Genomic DNA, 22,516 nt, shown 5'->3' with positions numbered 1-22,516 from the left:
TTAAAGTTATTGATGTGTCCCCTATTAGATTTTTGTTTTTCAATATGAATCTTAATAATAATGGGACTGGAGATGTGTCAACTTTAGTTAGAAGGCGTCCCAATAATTCAGAGTTTTTAGATCTTGATGCTAAATTTGGTAAAAGTGGGATTTGTGAGGTCATGACTTTAAATAGCATTGAACCCACTATCTCGGATTTCAAGGAATTTGATTATGATAATTGTTCTTTAGAAAGTTGCATTTCCTTGTTGCAATCCATTGTTAATTCTCCTCATGCTTATAGTCAAAATAAAGCTTTTACCAAACATATCGTTGATGCCTTGATGCAATCTTATGATGAAAAACTTAATTTGGAAATTTCTATACCTAGAAAACTTAATGATGAGTGGGAACCTACTATAAAGATTAAAATTAAAGATCATGAGTGTTTTGCTTTGTGTGATTTGGGTGCTAGTGCTTCCACGATTCCGAAAACTTTATGTGGTATTCTAGGTTTCCATGATCTTGATGATTGCTCTTTAAATTTGCACCTTGCGGATTCCACCATTAAAAAGCCAATGGGAAGGATCAATGATGTTCTAATTGTTGCAAATAGAAATTTGGTGCCCGTAGATTTTATCGTTCTTGATATAGATTGCAATCTTTCTTGCCCTATTATACTTGGTAGACCTTTCCTTAGAATGATTGGCGCGATTATTGATATGAAGGAAGGGAATATTAGATTCCAATTTCCATTAACGAAGGGCATGGAGCACTTCACAAGAAAGAAAATTAAATTACCTTATGAATCTATCACGCGAGCTACCTATGAATCAAGTGCCAAAGATGGCACTTCTTTGATCTATCTTCGCTTTTATGCCTAGCTAGGGGTGTTAAACGATAGCGCTAGTTGGGAGGCAACCCAATTTTCTTTGTGTTTTTTGTTTGTGTTCCTGTTTAGTAATAAATTTTGCATCTACTTTCTGTTTAGATTTGTTTTCATGCTTCAATTAGTGTTTGTGCCAAGTAGAACCTATAGGATAACCTATGATGATAGTTAATTTGATTCTGCTGAAAAACAGAAACTTTGCGCTCGTGAGAAAAAATTCAATAAATCACAGAAATGTTCTTTTCCATTGATTCTTTTTGCTTCTGATAAATAAACAAATGTTACAGGACGTCCTATTTTGGTAGGAGTTTTAGAGTTCCAGAAGTTTGCGTTAGTTACAGATTGCTACAGACTGTTCTGTTTTTGACAGATTCTGCCTTTCGTGTGTTGTTTACTTATTTTGATGCATCTATGGCTATTATTAAATGGTATGAACCATAGAGAACTTGGAATAAAGTAGGTTTAACACCAATATAAATAAATAATGAGTTCATTACAGTACCTTATGAGGTGGTTTTGCTTTCTTTAACTAACGGAGCTTATGAGATTTCCTGTTGAGTTTTGTGTTGTGAAGTTGTCAAGTTTTAGGTAAAGATTTGATGGACTATGGAATAAAGAGTGGCAAAAGCCTAAGCTTGGGGATGCCCATGGAACCCCAAGATATTCAAGAATAGCCAAAAGCCTAAGCTTGGGGATGCCCCAGGAAGGCATCCCCTCTTTCGTCTTCGTTCATTGGTAACTTTACTTGGATTTTGCTTGGAGCATCGTGTATGATATTAGTTTTTGCTTTTTAGTTTACCACAATCATAATTGATGTACACACCTTTTGGGAGAAGCCTACTGGATTAGAATTTATGAGAATACTCTATGTGCTTCACTTATATCTTTTGAGCTAGATAGTTTTTGCTCTAGTGCTTCACTTATATCTTTTAGAGCACGGCGGTGGCTTAATTTTATAGAAATTGCTAGTCTCTCATGCTTCACTTATATTGTTTTGAGAGTCTCTTAGAACAGCATGGTATTTTCTATGGTTATAAATTTGGTCCTAGAATGATGAGCATCCAAGTTGGGTATAATAAAAACTATCATAGAAAGTGCATTAAACACTAGGATCAATTTGATGCTTGATAATTGTTTTGAGATATAAATGTAGTAGTGTTAGAGTCGTGCTAGTGGGTAATTATGAAATTGAGAAATACTTGTGTTGAAGTTGGCAAGTCCCGTAGCATGCACATATGGTAAAAGTTGTGTGACAAATTTGTTGCATCAGGTGCTCTTTTGATTGTCTTCCTTATGAGTAGCAGTCGGGGACGAGCGATGGTCTTTTCCTACCAAGCTATCCCTCTAGGGGCATGCGTAGTAGTACTTTACTTCGAGGGCTAAGTAAACTTTTGCAATAAGTATATGAGTTCTTTATGACTAATGTGAGTCCATGGATATACGCACACTCACCCTTCCATTTAGCTAGCCTCTATTATTCCATGAAACTTTCGCCGATATCATGCACCCATTATTTACCTTCCTCAAAACAGCCACCATACCTACCTATTATGGCATTTCCATAGCCATTCCGAGATATATTGTCATGCAACTTTCCACCGTTCCATTTATTATGACACACTCCATCATTGTCATATTGCTCTTTGCATGATCATGTAGTTGACATCGTATTTGCGGCAAAGCCACCTTCATAATTTTCATACATGTCACTCTTGGTTCATTGCATATCCCGGTACACTGCCGGAGGCATTCATATAGAGTCATTTCTTGTTCTAGCTTTGAGTTGTAATTCTTGAGTTGTAAATCAATAAAAGTGTGATGATCTTCATTATTAGATCATTGTCCCAGTGAGGAAAGGATGATGAAGACTATGATTCCCCCACAAGTCGGGATGAGACTTCGGACTTTAGAAAAGAAAAAAAAGGGAGAAAAGAAAAAAATAAGAGAAAGGCCAAAAAGGAAAAAAAAAAGGCCAAGAAAAAAAGAGAAAAGGAAAAGAAAAAATAATAATAAATTAATAAAATGAGAGAAAAAGAGAGAAGGGACAATGTTACTCTCTCTTTTCCACACTTGTGCTTCAAAGTAGCACCATGATCTTCATGATAGAGAGTCTCCTACGTTGTCACTTTCATATACTAGTGGGAATTTTTCATTATAGAACTTGACTTGTATATTCCAATGATGGGCTTCCTCAAAATGCCCTGGGTCTTCGTGAGCAAGCAAGTTGGATGCATCCGTTGCATGGCAATCCCTACTCACTCACATTGATATCTATTAATGGGCATCTCCATAGCCTGTTGATACGCCTAGTTGATGTGAGACTATCTTCTCCCTTTTTGTCCTTACAACCACCACCATAGTGCTATGTCCATGGCTTGCGCTCATGTATTGCGTAAGAGTTGAAAAAAGCTGAAGCGCGTTAAAAAGTATGAACCAATTGCTCGGCTCATCATTGGGGTTGTACATGATGGGCGTATTTTGTGTAATGAAAATGAAGCATGGCCTAACTATATGATTTTGTAGGGATAAGCTTTCTTTGGCTATGCTATGTTGATAGGACATGATTATTTGTTAGTATGCTTCGAAGTATTATTATTTTTATATTTTATAAGCTTTTATCTTGAATCATTTGGATCTGAACAATCATGCCACAATAAATAAAATTACATTGAGAATTATGCTAGGTAGCATTCCACATCAAAAATTCTGTTTTTATCATTTACCTACTCGAGGACGAGCAGGAATTAAGCTAGGAGATGATTGATACGTCTCCAACGTATCTATAATTTTTTATTGTTCCATGCTATTATATTACCCCTTTTGGATGTTTATGGGCTTTATTTTACACATTTATATCATTTTTGCAACTAACCTACTAACCGGAGGCCCAGCTCGCATTGTTGTTTTTTTGCCTATTTCTATATTTCGAAGAAAAGGAATATCAAACGGAGTCCAAACGTAATGAAACCTTTGGGAGCGTGATTTTTGGAACAAACGTGAACCAGAGGACTTGGAGTGCAAGTCAAGAAGCGATCGAGGCGGCCAGGAGATAGGAGGGTGCGCCCACCCCTACGGGGCGTGCCCTCCTATCTCCTGGGCCCCTCAGGCGGCCACCGGCATACTTCTTCCTCCTATATATACCCACGGACCAAGAAAACATCCAGGGAGCCACCGAAACACAATTTCCACCGCCGAAACCTTCTGTATCCGCGAGATCCCATCTTGGAGCCTTCGTCGGCGCTCCGCCAAAGGGGGAATCGACCCCGGAGGGCTTCTACGTCAACACCATAGCCCTTCTGATGAGTTGTGAGTAGTTTACCACAGACCTTCGGGTCCATAGTTATTAGCTAGTTGGATTCTTCTCTCTTTTTGGATCTCAATACCATGTTCTCCCCCTCTCTTGTGGAGATCTCGATGTAACCCTTTTTACGGTGTGTTGTCGAGACCCGATGAATTGTGGGTTTATGATCAAGTTTATCTATGAGAAATATTTGAATCTCCTCTGAATTCTTTTATGTATGATTGAGTTATCTTTGCAAGTCTCGTCGCATTATTAGTTTGGTTTGGCCTACTAGAATGATCTTTCTTGCCATGGGAGAAGTGCTTAGCTTTGGGTTCAATCTTGCGGTGTCATTTCCCAGTGACAGCAGGGGCAGCAAGGCATGTATTGTATTGTTGCCATCAAGGATAAAAAGATGGGGTTTATATCATATTGCATGAGTTTATCCCTCTACATCATGTCATCTTTCTTAATGCGTTACTCTGTTCTTATGAACTTAATACTCTAGATGCATGCTGGATAGCGGTCGATGTGTTGAGTAATATTAGTAGATGCAGGCAGGAGTCGGTCTACTTGTTGCGGACGTGATGCCTATATACATGATCATGCCTAGATAATTTCATAATTATTTGCTTTTCTATCAATTGCTCGGCAGTAATTTGTTCACCCACCGTAATACTTATGCTATCTTGCGAGAAGCCACTAGTGAAACCTATGGCCCCCGGGTCTATCTTTTATCATATAAGCTTTCAATCTACTTTTATTTGCATCTTTACTTTTCCAATCTATATTATAAAATACCAAAAATATATTTATCTTATCATACTATCTCTATCAGATCTCATTTTTGCAAGTGGCCTTGAAGGGATTGACAACCGCTTTATTGCGTTGGTTGCGAGTTCTTTGTTTGTTTGTGTAGGTGCGTGGGACTTTTGTGGAGCCTCCTACTGGATTGATACCTTGGTTCTCAAAAACTGAGGGAAATACTTACACTATTATTGCTGCATCACCCTTTCCTCTTCAACGAAAACCAACGCAAGCTCAAGACGTAGCAAGTACCTGTTGTGACGAGCAGTATCCGGCTTCCCATTTAATGTTGCACTCATCAGCTTCTGTACCTTAATAATGTCAGTCTCCACTTGTCGAGCGAATGCGAGAATCCGGGGCATTTTTACACTTGCCACCCTGACCATGTAAATAAATCGTCTATTAAAGAGACGGAGATCCTCAGATCCAAATCACACCATCTTCCCCAAGCGAGGATCGATCAGAGCGCGCCCGAAAAAACCATCCCATCATGGCTGGACACCACAGCTCCTCCTCTTGCCCTCATAGCACCAAGCCAGGTGATTGGGAGAAGCGTACCATACTCCACGGTCGTTTGGTGGAGTTGCAGACCCAGGGGTTTCTTCCACCTGCATATGTTGTCCCCGTCCGAGCCGGATTAGCCACCTATGATGGCGTGGAGCAAGCAAAGAGTTATCCCAACCCATCCAAGGGGAGCGAGTGTGCCTAGTCCCTTACTTGCTGACGGGCATCGGATTTCCAATCCATCCATTCCTTCGCGGGCTCCTAGAGTACTACGGCCTCCAGCTGCACAATTTTACCCCCGCCTCCATGCTGCACATCGCAGGCTGTGTCGCCCTTTGTGAGTTATTTCTGGGTTGTGAAGCTCATTTCGAGCTATGGAAGAGGGTGTTCTGCCTCGTCCCCCACAGTCAGGAGGGATCAATATTCCAAGTGGGCAGAGCCGAAATATGGCGCATCGCCGGGACCGAATACCTATCCGACACCCAAAAGAAGACATCCGAAGACTGGCCTTCCGAATGGTTTTATATAGAGGACGTCTCCCTTCCTGACCCTATCTGAATGGGCCTTCCGGAGTTCACAAATGTTCCATTGAAGAAACGACATAGCTGGTGTCCTCAGAGCCCCCAGGAGGAAGTTAGCAGAGAGGTCCCTCAATTGATGGGCAGGATAAAAACGCTTGCCCAACCCGGATTGACAATAACCGAAGTTATGTCTATATGCATAATGTGGGGGGTGCAGCCACTCCAGTACCGGGAGCGTCCCATGTGGCACTTCAATGGAGAAGATGATGCCACCCGCTATGGCCGGAAAGGCCCGGACTGCGCCACTACTCTGGCGAAAATATGTCCAATCTATACGAAGGGGAAGAAGAGGAGTTCGTCCGCATTAAGCCACAGGATGGATTTTCCATGTACAACCCTCCAGTTGGGTGAGTTACTATTTTTCACTCAACTCTATTCATTCCGCGGTCTTTCATCATAAATATTTACCTCGCTAGTCCATAACAGGAACTGCGGAAAGCCATGAGGGAGGTCCATAGCCCACCTCCACAGCCAGAGGACCCCAACCGGGCCCTCGACCCCGGACTCAAAGAAGATCCGGACCTATTTGTGGAGTTTGACGGTAGGATGTTTTACCAGGAGAGCCGTGATGGCACCTTGGTGGCCATCGTTGCTGATTACCCCGGCCTCCTCCCGGCGCCAGGTGTAAGTAAACAGGAGACTTACCTTTCAAAAAGAATTCCCCCTTTCCACCTTACCCACCGCACATATATTATGCTATAAAGGGAAAGCCACCGGCGCGCCATGTCGAACCCACGTGACTCACCAACAAGGGGCGCCCAAGTCGGGTAGGCTTAAAAGGAAAGCGATCAGGACCGAGCCGCCATCGAAGAGGTATGTTTTAAAACATGCTCCGTGATTGTCATCTTTTAAAATATAACAATGTCTACTGTGTCCTAGCAGAAAGAGTATACACCGGACTGTATCCGAAGATCCTTCCCACCATGCCTCTACCAGCCGGACTCCAGAACCGGCCTCAAGGGCGGAGGCTAACGTGAGGACAACACCTGATGGTCCTCCTACAGAGGATGCGGATAGAATATACTCTACAAATTCCAAAGTGGAGAGTGTTATGAATCATCGACGTCGGCGGGCCGCACTCCGCGATCCTAATTTCTCCGAAGAGCGTTCAATGCCTTTAATTCGGGAGATGCGTACATTCGAGCTGCTCAAGATGGGCTTGCTAGAGCCACAGACCGGTATTTAAAAGATATATGGGTAAGCGAAATCTGATGTTTATGTATATCAGTAGCCCCTGAGACTTGAAACAGTTGGGACAACTGATTTAAGGATCATTGTCTGAATAGGTTCTTATAGAGAAGAATACCCTTTAGTCTCAAGAGCTGGAGAAGTGTCAAGCCCAGCTAAGGGCTGCCACTAGCGAAATAGAGGAATCCAAGAAGGCCTCGTCTGGTAATATTCCTCTCTATTGAGAAAAAACGTAAGTACGTGTACCAGGTGGTGTTCGGCATGTTTACGGATCTAACAATAGATTCCGCAGGCAATCCCGGAGTGAATCCGGATGTCCTACAAGAGGATGAACAACGAACTCAACGATAACTAGAAGCTAGCGAGCGTGTACTTAAACGGGCCAGGCGAGAGAAAAATGATCTCCAAGATGCCAATACCCGGCTGGGCGTGAATTGAAAGATATTCGACCCAGTTTGTGGACTCCGTGAAGGAGAATAGGAGGCTTCAATGCAGCATTTTTAGTATGTGCTCAAACAAAACTGTATATAGTTCGGCGAGGAAACAGGCTAGCAGAGTTATGTCTGCAGGTATACTGACTGGTCGTCCTTAAGAGGAGATGCCCGGATCTTCAGGCGATCTTCTGCCAGAGCTTTCGCAACTGCATGGACAAGTTCGGCAAGTGATGCAGGGTATTGCCAGTGCCTTGTGGCCAACCGCCTCCTTGCCAGGAAGCATGGGGGAGCTTGTACAGCTGCTCAAAGGAGCGTGGCGGTGCTTCCATTTGTGGAAGATATCGTCCCGCCGAGAAGGTGCGAGGGAAGCTTGGGCCATGGTAAAAACATGGTACACCAAGGTCGACCCGAATCACATGGCCCTGGTCGGACCTGTAGGGTTAGATGGGAAAGATATTCCCGTTAGTGTGGTACATGACCAGGTAGACTTAGCTGCAAAGTATTCCCAACAGGATTGTAGGCTAGACATCATGTTGGATGGCATAGAAGAAGAAGTAGGTGAGTCTAAGTGACTATGTACTTCAATTGACATATTTGTCCCTAGCCGGATTGTAAATCATTTGTCATGGTGGACCTTTTCGCTTCGACCTCTGAACCCAACAGTCCGGAGTGTTTCTGAATACCCGCTCAGTTATGTAAACCGGGGTACGCGTGGAAACCAGGCGTAGGGGTCATAATTGCTTGAACAGACAAGTACCCAACTAGCTATGTTATATTACATGGATAGTAAGAAACATTTTCCAGGGAGAATAGTTCCGTTAAGGGTTCCTTTCCCTGGGTACGCATGCATTAAGGTGCATGTCCGAATTGCGAACAGAGACGCGGTATTGTAAACATCTGGGGGTTTGTATTGTAATGGGTAAGAAACATCTTTAGTTCACCGACAAAATATTCTCTTAAGAACACTAGCTTTTGGCTTCACCCAGTCTAAGGTACACATCCGAATTACCCGGCAGTAACAATCACAGAGGTGCTCCCTTTATGCCCTAGCCGAACTAACAGGAACATAGGGCATAAATACAGGAGCCAGGCAACCCAGCTTGGCCAAAACTTAAGTCATATTGATGCATATAATGGTGAAAAAAGGTACATATGGAAAAGGGGCACATATGTAGTGGGTGTGATGCCCGGAAGGTAATTATATTAAGCTTCTGTATCAGAAGCCCCTAGGTATAACGAACACACATTTTGAAGATTAGCTTGTCACGAATTTGTAGTCGAGTTACACTAAAGCTTTAGAGCCATAAAAAGAAAGAAAGAGGATGTAACTAAAAAGTAAAACAAAAAGACGAAGGGAAGGAGACAAACAAAGAGTTCGGCGCTAGGCATAGAATCTTTGGAGTCTGGCTGTGTTCTATGGATTCGGCTCGATGCATCACGCAGGCGGTACGCTCCTCCAGTGAGAACTTTATCAATGATTAAGGGACCCTCCCACTTGGGCTTGATCTTGTCCTTTTTCTTCTCCGGTAGGCGTAGAATTAGTTCGTCAATGTTATAAGTTTTGGCCCGTACTTCTCTGCTTTGATACCTGCGAGCCTGTTGTTGATAAAATGCGGAACGAGCTTTTGCGACGTGACACGTCCATTTTGCACATGCTTTTATATCAATATTTATTGCATTATGGGCTGTTATTACACATTATGTCACAATACTTATGCCTATTCTCTCTTATTTTACAAGATTTATCATGAAGAGGGAGAATGTCGGCAGCTGGGATTCTGGTTGGAAAAGGAGCAAATATTGGAAACCTATTCTGCACAACTCCAAAAGTCCTGAAACTCCACGAAAGTCGTTTTTGGAATTAATAAGAATTATTGAGCAAAGAAAGTACCAGAGGGGGCCCACCCCTACTGGGCACGCCCCCCTGTCTTGTGGGCCCCCTGGTGGCCCTCCGGTGCCCATCTTCTGCTATATGAAGGATTTTACCCTAGAAAAAATCATAAGCAAGCTTACGGGACGAAACTCCTCCGCCACGAGGCGGAACCTTGGCGGAACCAATCTAGGGCTTCGGCGGAGCTGTTCTGCCGGGGAAACTTCCCTCCGGGAGGGGGAAATCATCACCATCGTCATCACCAATGATCCTCTCATCGAGAGGGGGTCAATCTCCATCAAGATCTACACCAGCACCATCTCCTCTCAAAACCCTAGTTCATCACGTGTATCCAATCTTGTATCAAAACCACAAATTGGTACCTGTGGGTTGCTAGTAGTGTCGATTACTCCTTGTAGTTAATGCTAATTGGTTTACTTGGTGGAAGATCATATGTTCAGATCCTTATTGCATATTAATACTCCTCTGATTATGGACATGAATATGCTTTGTGAGTAGTTACGTTTGTTCCTGAGGACATGGGTGAAGTCTTGCTATTAGTAGTCATGTGAATTTGGTATTCGTTCGATATTTTGATGAGATGTATGTTGTCTCTCCTCTAGTGGTGTTATGTGAACGTCTACTACATGAGACTTAACCATTATTTGGGCCTAGAGGAAGGCATTGGGATGTAATAAGTAGATGATGGGTTGCTAGAGTGACAGAAGCTTAAACCCTAGTTTATGCATTGCTTCGCATGGGGCTGATTTGGATCCACTAGTTTCATGCTATGGTTAGGTTTACCTTAATACTTCTTTTGTAGTTGCAGATGCTTGCAATAGGGGTTAATCATAAGTGGGATGCTTGTCCAAGAAAGGGCAGTACCCAAGCACCGGTCCACCCACATATCAAATTATCAAAGTAACGAACGTGAATCATATGAGTTTGATGAAACTACCTTGACAATAATTCCCATGTGTCCTCGGGAGCGCTTTTCTCATTATAAGAAATTGTCCAGGCTTGTCCTTTGCCACAAAAAGGATTCGGCCACCTTGTTGCACCTTATTTACTTTCATTGCTTGTTACCCGTTACAAATTATCTTATCACAAAACTATCTATTACCTACAATTTCAGTGCTTACAAGAATACCTTACTGAAAACCGCTTGTCATTTCCTTCCACTCCTCGTTGGGTTCGACACTCTTACTTATCGAAAGTACTACGATAGATCCCCTATACTTGTGGGTCATCAAGACTCTTTTCTGGCATCGTTTCCGGGGAGTGAAGCGCCTTTGGTGAGTGGAACTTGGTAAGGAAACATTTATATAGTGTGCTGAAATTTTTTGTCACTTGTTACTATGGAAACTAATCCTTTGAGGGGCTTGTTCGGGGCATCTTCGCCCCGACCAGTAGAGCAAAGAGTTGCTCCTCAACCTACTGCACCTACTGAAAATGTTTACTTTGAGATTCCTTTGGGTATGATAGAGAAACTGCTAGCTAATCCCTTTGCAGGAGATGGAACATTGCATCCTGATTTACACCTTATCTATGTGGATGAAGTTTGTGGATTATTTAAGCTTGCAGGTATTCCCGATGATGTTGTTAAGAGGAAGGTATTTCCTTTATCTTTGAAGGGAGACGCATTGACATGGTATAGGCTATGTGATGATACGGGATCTTGGAATTATAAACGATTGAAGTTGGAATTTCACCAGAAGTTCTATCCTATGCATCTTGTTCATCGTGATGGTAATTACATATATAATATGTGGCCTCGCGAAGGAGAAAGTATCGCTCAATCTTGGGGGAGGCTTAAGTCAATGTTATATTCATGCCCCAATCATGAGCTCTCAAGAGATATGATTATTCAAAAAAATTATGATCGGCTTTCTCACAATGATCGCACCATGCTCGATACTTCCTGTGCTGGTTCTTATATGTTGAAGACTACTAAATTCAAGTGGGATTTATTGGAAAGAATTAAACGCAACTCTGAAGATTGGTGTTCCGATGATGGTAAGGAGTCGGGTATGACACCTAAGTTTGATTGTGTTAAATCTTTTATGGATGCCGATGCTTTTCGTGGATTTAGCGCTAAATATGGACTTGACTATGAGATAGTAGCTTCTTTCTGTGAATCTTTTGCTACCCACGTTGACCTCCCTAAGGAGAAGTGGTTTAAATATAATCCTCCTATTGAAGTAAAAGTAGTTGCACCTGTTACGGTTGAAGAAAAGACTATCACTTATAATGATCCTATTGTTCCTACTACTTATGTTGAGAAACCACCTTTTGCTGTTAGAATAAAGGATCATGCTAAAGCTTCAACAGTGGTTCGTAAGAGTAATACTAGAACATATACACATCCTGAGCAAACTAAAGTTGAACCTAGTATTCTTATGGTCAAAGATCTCTTGGATGATAATATAGATGGGCATGTTATTTACTTCTGTGATGAAGCTGCTAATATTGCTAGACCAGATGCTAAGATACATAGACCTGTTGTAGGCATGCCTGCTATTTCTGTTAAAATAGGAGATCATTGTTATCATGGCTTATGAGATATGGGTGCTAGTGCAAGTGCAATGCCTCATTCCTTATATGAAGAAATTATGCATGATATCGCACCCGCTGAGTTAGAAGATATTGATGTCACTATTAAGCTTGCCAATAGAGACACTATTTCACCAGTTGGGATTGTTAGAGATGTTGAAGTCTTGTGTGGGAAGTTAAATATCCTGTTGATTTCTTGTTCTTGGTTCCCCACAAGATAGCTTTTGTCCCATTATATTTGGTAGACCCTTCTTGAATACTGTTAATGCTAGGATAGATTGCAAAAAGGATGTTCATACGATTGGCTTAGGAGATATGTATCATGAGTTTAATTTTGCTAAATTTCGTAGACAACCCCATGATAAAGAATTGCCTAGTAAGGATGAAATTATTGGTCTTGCTTCTATTGCCGTACCTCCTACTAATCTGTTAGAACAATATTTGCTAGACCATGAAAATAATATGTTTATGAATGAAAGAAGGGAAATAGATGAAGTTATCCTTCAACAGGGTCCTATTCTGAAACACAACTTGCATGTTGAAATCCTAGGGGACCACCCTCCACCCAAGGGTGATCCCGTGTTTGAGCTCAAACCATTACCTGATAATCTTAAATATGCTTATCTTGATGAAAAGAAGATATATCCTGTTATTATTAGTGCTAACCTTTCAGAGCAAGAAGAGGAAAGATTATTGAAAACTCTGAAGAAGCACTGTGCTGCTATTGGATATACTATGGATGATCTTAAGGGCATTAGTCCCACTCTATGCCAACACAAAATTAAATTGGATGAAGGCTCCAAACCAGTTAGAGATCATCAACGACGGTTAAATCCTAAGATGAAAGAAGTGGTAAGAAAGGAGATACTAAACCTCCTTGAGGCAGGTATAATTTATCCCGTTGCTGATAGTGATTGGGTAAAGTCATGTCCATTGCATCCCTAAGAAGGGAGGTATCACTGTTGTTCCTAATGATAAAGATGAATTGATTCTGCAAAGAACTATTATAGGTTATAGGATGGTAATTGATTTCCATAAATTAAATAAAGCTACTAAGAAATATCATTACCCTTTAACTTTATTGATCAAATGCTAGAAAGACTATCAAAACATAAACATTTCTGCTTTCTAGATAGTTATTCTAGTTTCTCTCAAATACCTGTGTCAGTAGACGATCAATCAAAAACCACTTTTACTTGCCCTTTTGGTACTTTTTCTTATAGACGTATGCCTTTTGGTTTACGTACTACACCTGCTACCTTTCAATGATGCATGATGGCTATATTCTCTGATTTTTGTAAAAAGATTTGTGAGGTATTCATGGATGATTTCTCCGTTTATGGATCCTCTTTTGATGATTGCTTGAGCAACCTTGATCGAGTTTTGCAGAGATGTGAAGACACTAGTCTCGTCTTGAATTGGGAAAAGTGTCACTTTATGGTTAATGAAGGCATTGTCTTGGGGCATAAAATTTCTGAAAGAGGTATTGAAGTTGATAAAGCTAAAGTTGATGCTATTGGAAAGATGCCATGTCCTAAGGACATTAAAGGTATAAGAAGTTTCCTTGGTCATGCCAGTTTTTATAGGAGGTTCATTAAGGACTTCTCTAAAATCTCAAGGCCTCTAACTAATTTATTGCAAAAAGATATTCCTTTTGTCTTTAATGATGATTGTGTAGAAGCATTTGAAATACTTAAGAAAGATTTGATCACTTCACCTATTGTTCAGCCACCTGATTGGAATTTACCCTTTGAAATTATGTGTGATGCCAGCGATTACGATGTAGGTGTTGTTCTATGGCAAAGAGTTGACAAGAAATTAAATGTTATCCAGTATGCTAGTAAAACTCTTGATACTACCCAGAGAAATTATGCTACTACTGAAAAAGAATTCTTAGCAATTGTATTTGCTTGTGATAAGTTCAGACCTTATATTGTTGATTCTAAAGTTACTATTCACACTGATCATGCTGCTATTAAATATCTTATGGAAAAGAAAGATGCTAAACCTAGACTTATTAGATGGGTCCTCTTGCTTCAAGAATTTGATTCACATATTATTGATAGAAAGGGAGCCGAGAACCCCGTTGCAGACAACCTGTCTAGGCTAGAGAATGTTCTTGATGACCCACTACCTATTGATGATAGCTTTCCTGATGAACAATTAGCGGTCATTAATGCTTCTCGTATTGCTCCATGATATGCTGATTATGCTAATTACATCGTTGCTAAATTTATACCACCTAGTTTTACATACCAACAAAAGAAAAAGTTCTTTTATGATTTAAGACATTACTTCTGGGATGACCCACACCTTTATAAAGCAGGAGTAGATGGTGTTATTAGACGTTGTGTACCTGAGCATGAACAGGAACAGATCCTACGCAAGTGTCACTCCGAACCATATGGAGGACACCATGCTGGAGATAGAACTGCACATAAGGTATTGCAATCCGGTTTTTATTGGCCTACTCTCTTCAAAGCTGCTCGTAAGTTTGTCTTGTCTTGTGATGAATGTCAAAGAATTGGTAATATTAGTAAACATCAAGAAATTCCTATGAATTATTCTCTTGTTATTGAACTATTTGATGTTGGGGCTTTGGTTATATGGGACCTTTTCCTGCCTCTAATGGATATACACATATTTTAGTTGATGTTGATTACGTTACCAAGTGGGTAGAAGCTATTCCAACTAGTAGTGCTGATCATAACACCTCTATTAAGATGCTTAAAGAAGTTATTTTTCCGAGGTTTGGAGTCCCTAGATATCTCATGACTGATGGTTGTTCACATTTTATTCATGGTGCTTTTCGTAAAATGCTTGCTAAGTATGATGCTAATCATAGAATTGCATCTCCATATCACCCGAAGTCTAGTGGTCAAGTCGAATTGAGTAATAGAGAGCTAAAATTAATTTTGCAACAGACTATTAACAGATCTAGAAAGAATTGGTCCAAGAAACTTGATGATGCATTATGGGCCTATAGAACTGCATATAAAAATCCTATGGGTATGTCTCCGTATAGGATGGTTTATGGAAAAGCGTGTCACTTACCTCTTGAACTTGAACATAAGGCATATTGGGCCATTAAAGAGCTCAACTATGATTTCAAACTTGCCGATGAGAAGAGGTTATTTGACATTAGCTCACTTGATGAATGGAGAATCCAAGCCTATGAGAATGCCAAGTTGTTTAAAGAAAAAGTTAAAAGATGGCATGACAAAAGGATACAAAAGCGTGAGTTTAATGTAGGTGATTATGTGTTGCTATTCAACTCTCGTTTAAGATTTTTTGCAGGAAAACTTCTCTCTAAATGGGAAGGTCCTTGCGTTATCGAGGAGGTCCATCGTTCCGGTGCCATAAAAATCAACAACTTCGAAGGAACAAATCCGAAGGTGGTGAACGGTCAAAGAATCAAACATTATATCTCAGGTAATCCTATAAATGTTGAAACTAATATTATTGAAACCGTAACCCCGCAGGAATACATAAGGGACACTTTCCAAAATGTTTCAGACTCTGAAAAGGAATAGCTATGTGGTACGGTAAGTAAACCGACTCCAAAACAGTTCTAATGGCAATTTTCTCTGTTTTGGAATATTTAAGAATTTAGGGAAGCAAGAAGTAATCCGGGAAGGACACGAGGCCTGCATGAGGGTGGAGGGCGCGCCCACCCTTACTGGGCGCGCCCCCTGCCTCATGCACACCTCGTGTGCTTTCCGGACTCCGTTTTCTTGCATGTTACTTCTTTTGGTCGGTAAAAATTCATTATATAATCTCCCGAAGGTTTTTTGACCACTGTATCGCGCAAAAATCCTTTGTCTTTGTTTCGAGTTGTTTCTGCCGCAGATTAGAGCAATATGTCGTCCGAGTATTCGGAGGGAGAAAGCTATGTGGATGATTACCTTGCAGACCCTAAGGTCTACGGGAACTTGGAGCACTGTGGCTAGACCACTGAGGAAGAAGAAGACTATGAGCCTAAGAGAAAGGGGGAAACAAGCTCATATGAAGATGAAGTCCCGCTACGTCAACCCGGGGAGATGCATGTGGAATTTAAAAAGTCAAGCCTCCCTGACATGGCAAAGAAGCCCAAAATCGAGTTTATCCTTTTTCGTCTCTTGCAGGAAAACAAACAGGAACTATGCAAAAGGATATTAAGCCTTGAGCGGGAGATCGATGATCTAAGGGAGCAAAATTCCATTCTCAAGCGTAAATTAAGGAAGAAACCTACATCATCAACAACACCAACTTTGAAGAAGGAGACATAATCACATGGGTATGGGCACTCCCCTTGGCAACTGCCAAGCTTGGGGGAGGTGCCCCGGTATAGTATCACCATCACACTCCTATCTTTACCGGTTTACTTAGTTCGATCCTTTTGGTAATATCTATATCTAGTAGAATAAAGTGTTGGTCTGAATTAGTTTTGGGTTTTGCTTTGTGATCCTTCTATGTAATCGAGTCCGTGAGCTATATAATAAAGATTAGTGTGAGTCAAGGACTTTGCTATCCTGCTATGATCTTGAGAAAATAGAAAGAATAAAAAGAATAAAATAGTTCATATTGATCTTATGGATAGTAATGACTTCACATATAAGAGTATGAGGCATAAAAGTTTTTAAGAGTTGACAAACATAGTTTTGGTCATCATTGCAATTAATAGGAAGTAATAAAGAAAGATAGATTTTCACATATAAATATACAATATTGGACATCTTTTATAATTGTGAGCACTCATTAAAGTATGACATGCTAAAGAGTTGATGTTGGACAAGGAAGACAACGTAATGGGTTATGTTTTCTTAGTTAAAGTATATTGTCATGGATCGTCCAACATGTTGAGCTTGCCTTTCCCCCTCATGCTAGCCAAATTCCTTGCACCAAGTACAGATACTACTTGTGCTTCTAAATATCCTTAAACCCAGTTTTTCCATGAGAGTCCACCATACCTACCTATGGATTGAGTAAGATCCTTCAAGTAAGTTGTCATGTTGCAAGCAATAAAAATTGCTCTCTAGATATGTATGACTTATTAGTGTGGAGAAAATAAGCTTTATACGATCGTGTGATATGGAAGTAATAAAAGCGACGAACTGCATAATAAAGGTTCATATCACAAGTGTCAATATAAAGTGACGTTCTTTTGCATTAAGATTTTGTGCATCCAAACCTAAAAGCACATGACAACCTTTGCTTCCCTCTACGAAGGGCCTATCTTTTACTTTATGTCTTTTACTTTTTGCAAGAGTCAAGGTGATCTTCACCTTTCCCTTCTTCATTTTATCCTTTGGCAAGCACCTCATGTTGGAAAGATCCTGATATATATATATATCCCACTAGATGTAAGTTAGCATGAACTATTATTGTTGACATCACCCAAAGGTGAATACGTTGGGAGGCGAGATTGTAAGCCCCTATCTTTCTCAGTGTCCGATTAAAACTCCATAACCATAAGTATTGTGTGAGTGTTAGCAATTGTAGAAGACTATATGATAGTTGAGTATGTGGACTTGCTGAAAAGCTCTATTCTTGACTCTTTCTGATGTTATGATAAATTGCAATTGCTTCAATGACTGAGATTATAGTTTGCTATTTCTCAATGAAGTTTCTGAACCATACTCGACATTGTGAATAGATTGTTACTTGAGCATAAGAAATCATATGACAAAATTTATATATGTTTTTGTTACAAGAATGATCACGATGCCCTCATGTTCGTATTTTATTTTTATCGACACCTCTATCTTTAAACATGTGGACATATTTTTCGATATCGGCTTCCGCTTGAGGACAAGCGAGGTCTAAGCTTGGGAGAGCTGATACGTCCATTTTGCATCATGCTTTTATATCAATATTTATTGCATTATGGGATGTTATTACACATTATGTCACAATACTTATGGCTATTCTCTCTTATTTTACAAGGTTTATCATGAAGAGGGAGAATGCCGGCAGCTGGGATTCTGGCTGGAAAAGGACAAAATATTGGAATACTATTCTGCACACCTCCAAAAGTCTTGAAACTCCACGAAAGTCATTTTTGGAATTAATAAGAATTATTGAGAAAATAAAGTACCAGAGGGGGCCCACACCATGGCCACGAGGGTGGGGGCGCGCCCCCTTGTCTTGTGGGCCCCCTGGTGGCCCTCTGGTGCCCATCTTCTGCTATATGAAGGCTTTTACCCTGGAAAAAATCATAAGCAAGCTTACGGTACGAAACTCCTCCGCCACGAGGCGGAACCTTGGCGGAACCAATCTAGGGCTCCGGCGGAGCTATTCTGCCGGGGAAATTTCCCTCTGGGAGGGGGAAATCATCACCATCGTCATCACCAACGATCCTCTCATCGAGAGGGGGTCAATCTCCATCAACATCTTCACCAGCACCATCTCCTCTCAAAACCCTAGTTCCTCACGTGTATCCAATCTTGTATCAAAACCACAAATTGGTACCTGTGGGTTGCTAATAGTGTTGATTACTCCTTGTAGTTGATGCTAATTGGTTTACTTGGTGGAAGATCATATGTTCAGATCCTTAATGCATATTAATACTCCTCTGAATATGAACATGAATATTCTTTGTGAGTAGTTACGTTTGTTCCTGAGGACATGGGTGAAGTCTTGCTATTAGTAGTCATGTGAATTTGGTATTCGTTCGATATTTTGATGAGATGTATGTTGTCTCTCCTCTAGTGGTGTTATGTGAATGACGACTACATGACACTTCACCATTATTTGGGCCTAGAGGAAGGCGTTGAGAAGTAATAAGTAGATGATGGGTTGCTAGAGTGACAAAAGCTTAAACCCTAGTTTATGCGTTGCTTCATAATGGGCTGATTTGGATCCACTAGTTTCATGCTATGGTTAGGTTTACATTAATACTTATTTTGTAGTTGCGGATGCTTGCAATAGGGGTTAATCATAAGTGGGATGCTTGTCCAATAAAGGGCAGTAACCAAGCACCGGTCCACCCACATATCAAATTATCAAAGTAACGAACGTGAATCATATGAGTGTGATGAAACTAGCTTGACAATAATTCCCGTGTGTCCTCGGGAGTGCTTTTCTCATTATAAGAAATTGTCCAGGCTTGTCCTTTGATACAAAAAGGATTGGCCCACCTTGCTGCACCTTATTTACTTTCATTGCTTGTTACCCGTTACAAATTATCTTATCACAAAACTATCTGGTACCTACAATTTCAGTGCTTGCGGAGAATACCTTACTTAAAACCGCTTGTCATTTCCTTATGCTCCTTGTTTGGTTCGACACTCTTACTTATCAAAAGGACTACGATAGATCCCCTATACTTGTGGGTCATCACGACGTCGCGCTCCTCCTCCAGGGCATCTAAATTGTCCTGCCGATCAAGCTCGGCTTCTCTTTCTTCATACATGCACACTCGAGGTGAGTCATGAATAATATCGCAAGACAATACCGCCTATGCGCCGTACACCATGAAAAAGGGTGTATATCCGGTTGTGCGATTCAGCGTGGTCTGCAGCCCCCATAGTAGGGAGTCGAGCTCCTCTACCCAGTGTGTGTCTGATTCCTTCAGAGACCGCACTAGTCTAGGTTTGATGCCGCTCATAATAAGACCGTTCGCTCGTTCGTCTTGACCATTTGTTTGAGGGTGATAGACGGAGGTGTTGGGGAACATAGTAATTTCAAAATTTTCCTACGCACACGCAAGATCATGGTGATGGCATAGCAACGAGAGGGGAGAGTGTTGTCCACGTACCCTCGTAGACCGTAAGCGGAAGCGTTATGACAACGCGGTTGATGTAGTCGTGCGTCTTCACGATCCGACCGATCCAAGCACCGAACGTACGGCACCTCCGTGTTCTGCACACGTTCAGCTCGATGACGATCCTCGGGCTCCAATCCAGCAAAGCGTCAGGGATGAGTTCCATCAGCACGACGGCATGGTGACGGTGATGATGTTCTACCGGCGCAGGGCTTCGCCTAAACTCCGCGACGATATGACCGAGGTGGAATATGGTGGAGGGGGGCACCGCACACGGCTAAGGAACGATCCGTAGATCAACTTGTGTGTCTATGGGGTGCCCCCTGCCCCCGTATATAAAGGAGTGGAGGAGGGGGAGGGCCGGCCCTCTCTATGGCGCGCCCTAGGGGAGTCCTACTCCCACCGGGAGTAGGATTCCCCTTTTCCTAGTAGAACTAGGAACCCTTCCATGTAGTAGGAGTAGGAGAGAAGGAAAGGGAAGAGAGAAGGAGAAGGAAGGAAGGGGGCGCACCCCCTCCCTAGTCCAATTCGGACTAGTCCAAGGGGAGGGGTGCGGCCACCCTTTTGGCCCTTTCTCTCCTTTCCCGTATGGCCCATTAAGGCCCAATACGAATTCCCGTAACTCTCCGGTACTCCGAAAAATACTCGAATCACTCGGAACCTTTCCGAACTCCGAATATGGTCGTCCAATATATCGATCTTTACATCTTGACCATTTCGAGACTCCTCGTCATGTCCCCGATCTCATCCGGGACACCGAACTCCTTCGGTACATCAAAACTCATAAACTCATAATATAACTGTCATTGAAACCTTAAGCGTGCGGACCCTACGGGTTCGAGAACTATGTAGACATGACCTAGAACTGTTTCCGGTCAATAACCAATAGTGGAACCTGGATGTTCATATTGGCTCCTACATATTCTACGAAGATCTTTATCGGTCAAACCGCATAACAACATACGTTGTTCCCTTTGTCATCGGTACGTTACTTGCCCGAGATTCGATCGTCGGTATCCAATACCTAGTTCAATCTCGTTACCGGCAAGTCTCTTTACTCGTTCTATAATACATCATCCCACAACTAACTCATTAGTTGCAATGCTTGCAAGGCTTTAAGTGATGTGTATTACCGAGAGGGCCCAGAGATACCTCCCGACAATCGGAGTGACAAAACCTAATCTCGAAATACGCCAACCCAACATGTACCTTCGGAGACACCTGTAGAGCACCTTTATAATCACCCAGTTATGTTGTGACGTTTGGTAGCACACAAAGTGTTCCTCTGGTAAACGGGAGTTGCATAATCTCATAGTCACAGGAACATGTATAAGTCATGAAGAAAGCAGTAGCAACATACTAAACGATCGTGTGCTAAGCTAACGGAATGGGTCAAGTCAATCACATCATTCTCCTAATGATGTGATCACGTTAATCAAATGACAACTCTTTTGTCCATGGCTAGGAAACTTAACCATCTTTGATTCACGAGCTAGTCAAGTAGAGGCATACTAGTGACACTATGTTTGTCTATGTATTCACACATGTATTATGTTTCCGGTTAATACAATTCTAGCATGAATAATAAACATTTATCATGAAATAAGGAAATAAATAATAACTTTATTATTGCCTCTAGGGCATATTTCCTTCAGGAGGCGTAATCAAGCTTAATGCCCATGCTGCCGCACCAAGTTTTCACCTCATTGGCTGTGAAATTGGAGCCATTATCGGTGATGATGTTGTGGGGGACACCATAATGGTGCACAACCCTTGATATGAAGTCGATCACTGGTCCAGATTCGGCCGTTTTAACTGGTTTGGCCTCTATCCATTTGGTGAATTTATCTACCATGACCAACAGGTATTATTTCTTATGGCTTCCTCCTTTAAGGGGTCCGACCATATCGAGCCCCCAGACCGCAAAAGGCCAAGTTATGGGGATTGTTTGGTGAGCAGTGGGAGGCATGTGGATTTGGTTGGCAAAGAGCTGGCAACCGACGCAATGTTGGACGAGGTCCTGTGCATCTTCTCGGGCTGTCGGCCAGTAGAAACCTGTACCGAAGGCCTTGCTTACAAGGGCCCGAGCTGCAGCATGGTGGCCGCCGAGTCCAGCATGAATTTCAGCCAATAGCTGCCGCCCTTCCTCTTTGGAGATACATCTATGAAGTACTTCGGTAGCACTTTTCTTATAAATCTCTCCCTCGTGGACCTTGTAGGCTTTAAAGCGTCGCACATTGCAGCATGCCTCATTTTGATCCTCGGGGAGTTCTTGCCTATTTAGGTAGGCTAAGAAGGGTTCGGTCCATGAGGCGATGACTGCCATGATGAGATGGGCTGAAGGGGTTATTTCGGTGGCAAAGCCCCCGATTATGTCAGTGTGTTCGGTATCTGGGGTTGTGGCCGGATTCGGACTAGTATTATCGGTCTCCCCTTGCCACACCACGGATGGCTTGAATAGCCTTTCCAGGAAGATGTTAGGTGGGACAGGGTCGCGCTTAGCGCCGATGCGGGCGAGGATATCCTCCGCTTGGTTGTTTTCTCGAACCACATGATGAAATTCAAGCCCCTCGAATCGAGCTGACATTTGGAATATGGCATTATGATAAGCACCATTTTCGGATCCTTGGCGTCGAAGTCTCCATTTATTTGAGATATTGCGAGGTTTGAATCCCCACGCACTTCTA

Source organism: Triticum dicoccoides, chromosome 7B, assembly GCF_002162155.2.
Source record: "Triticum dicoccoides isolate Atlit2015 ecotype Zavitan chromosome 7B, WEW_v2.0, whole genome shotgun sequence".
Classification (NCBI taxonomy): Eukaryota; Viridiplantae; Streptophyta; class Magnoliopsida; order Poales; family Poaceae; genus Triticum; species Triticum dicoccoides.
Note: the sequence above shows the minus strand (reverse complement) of the source record.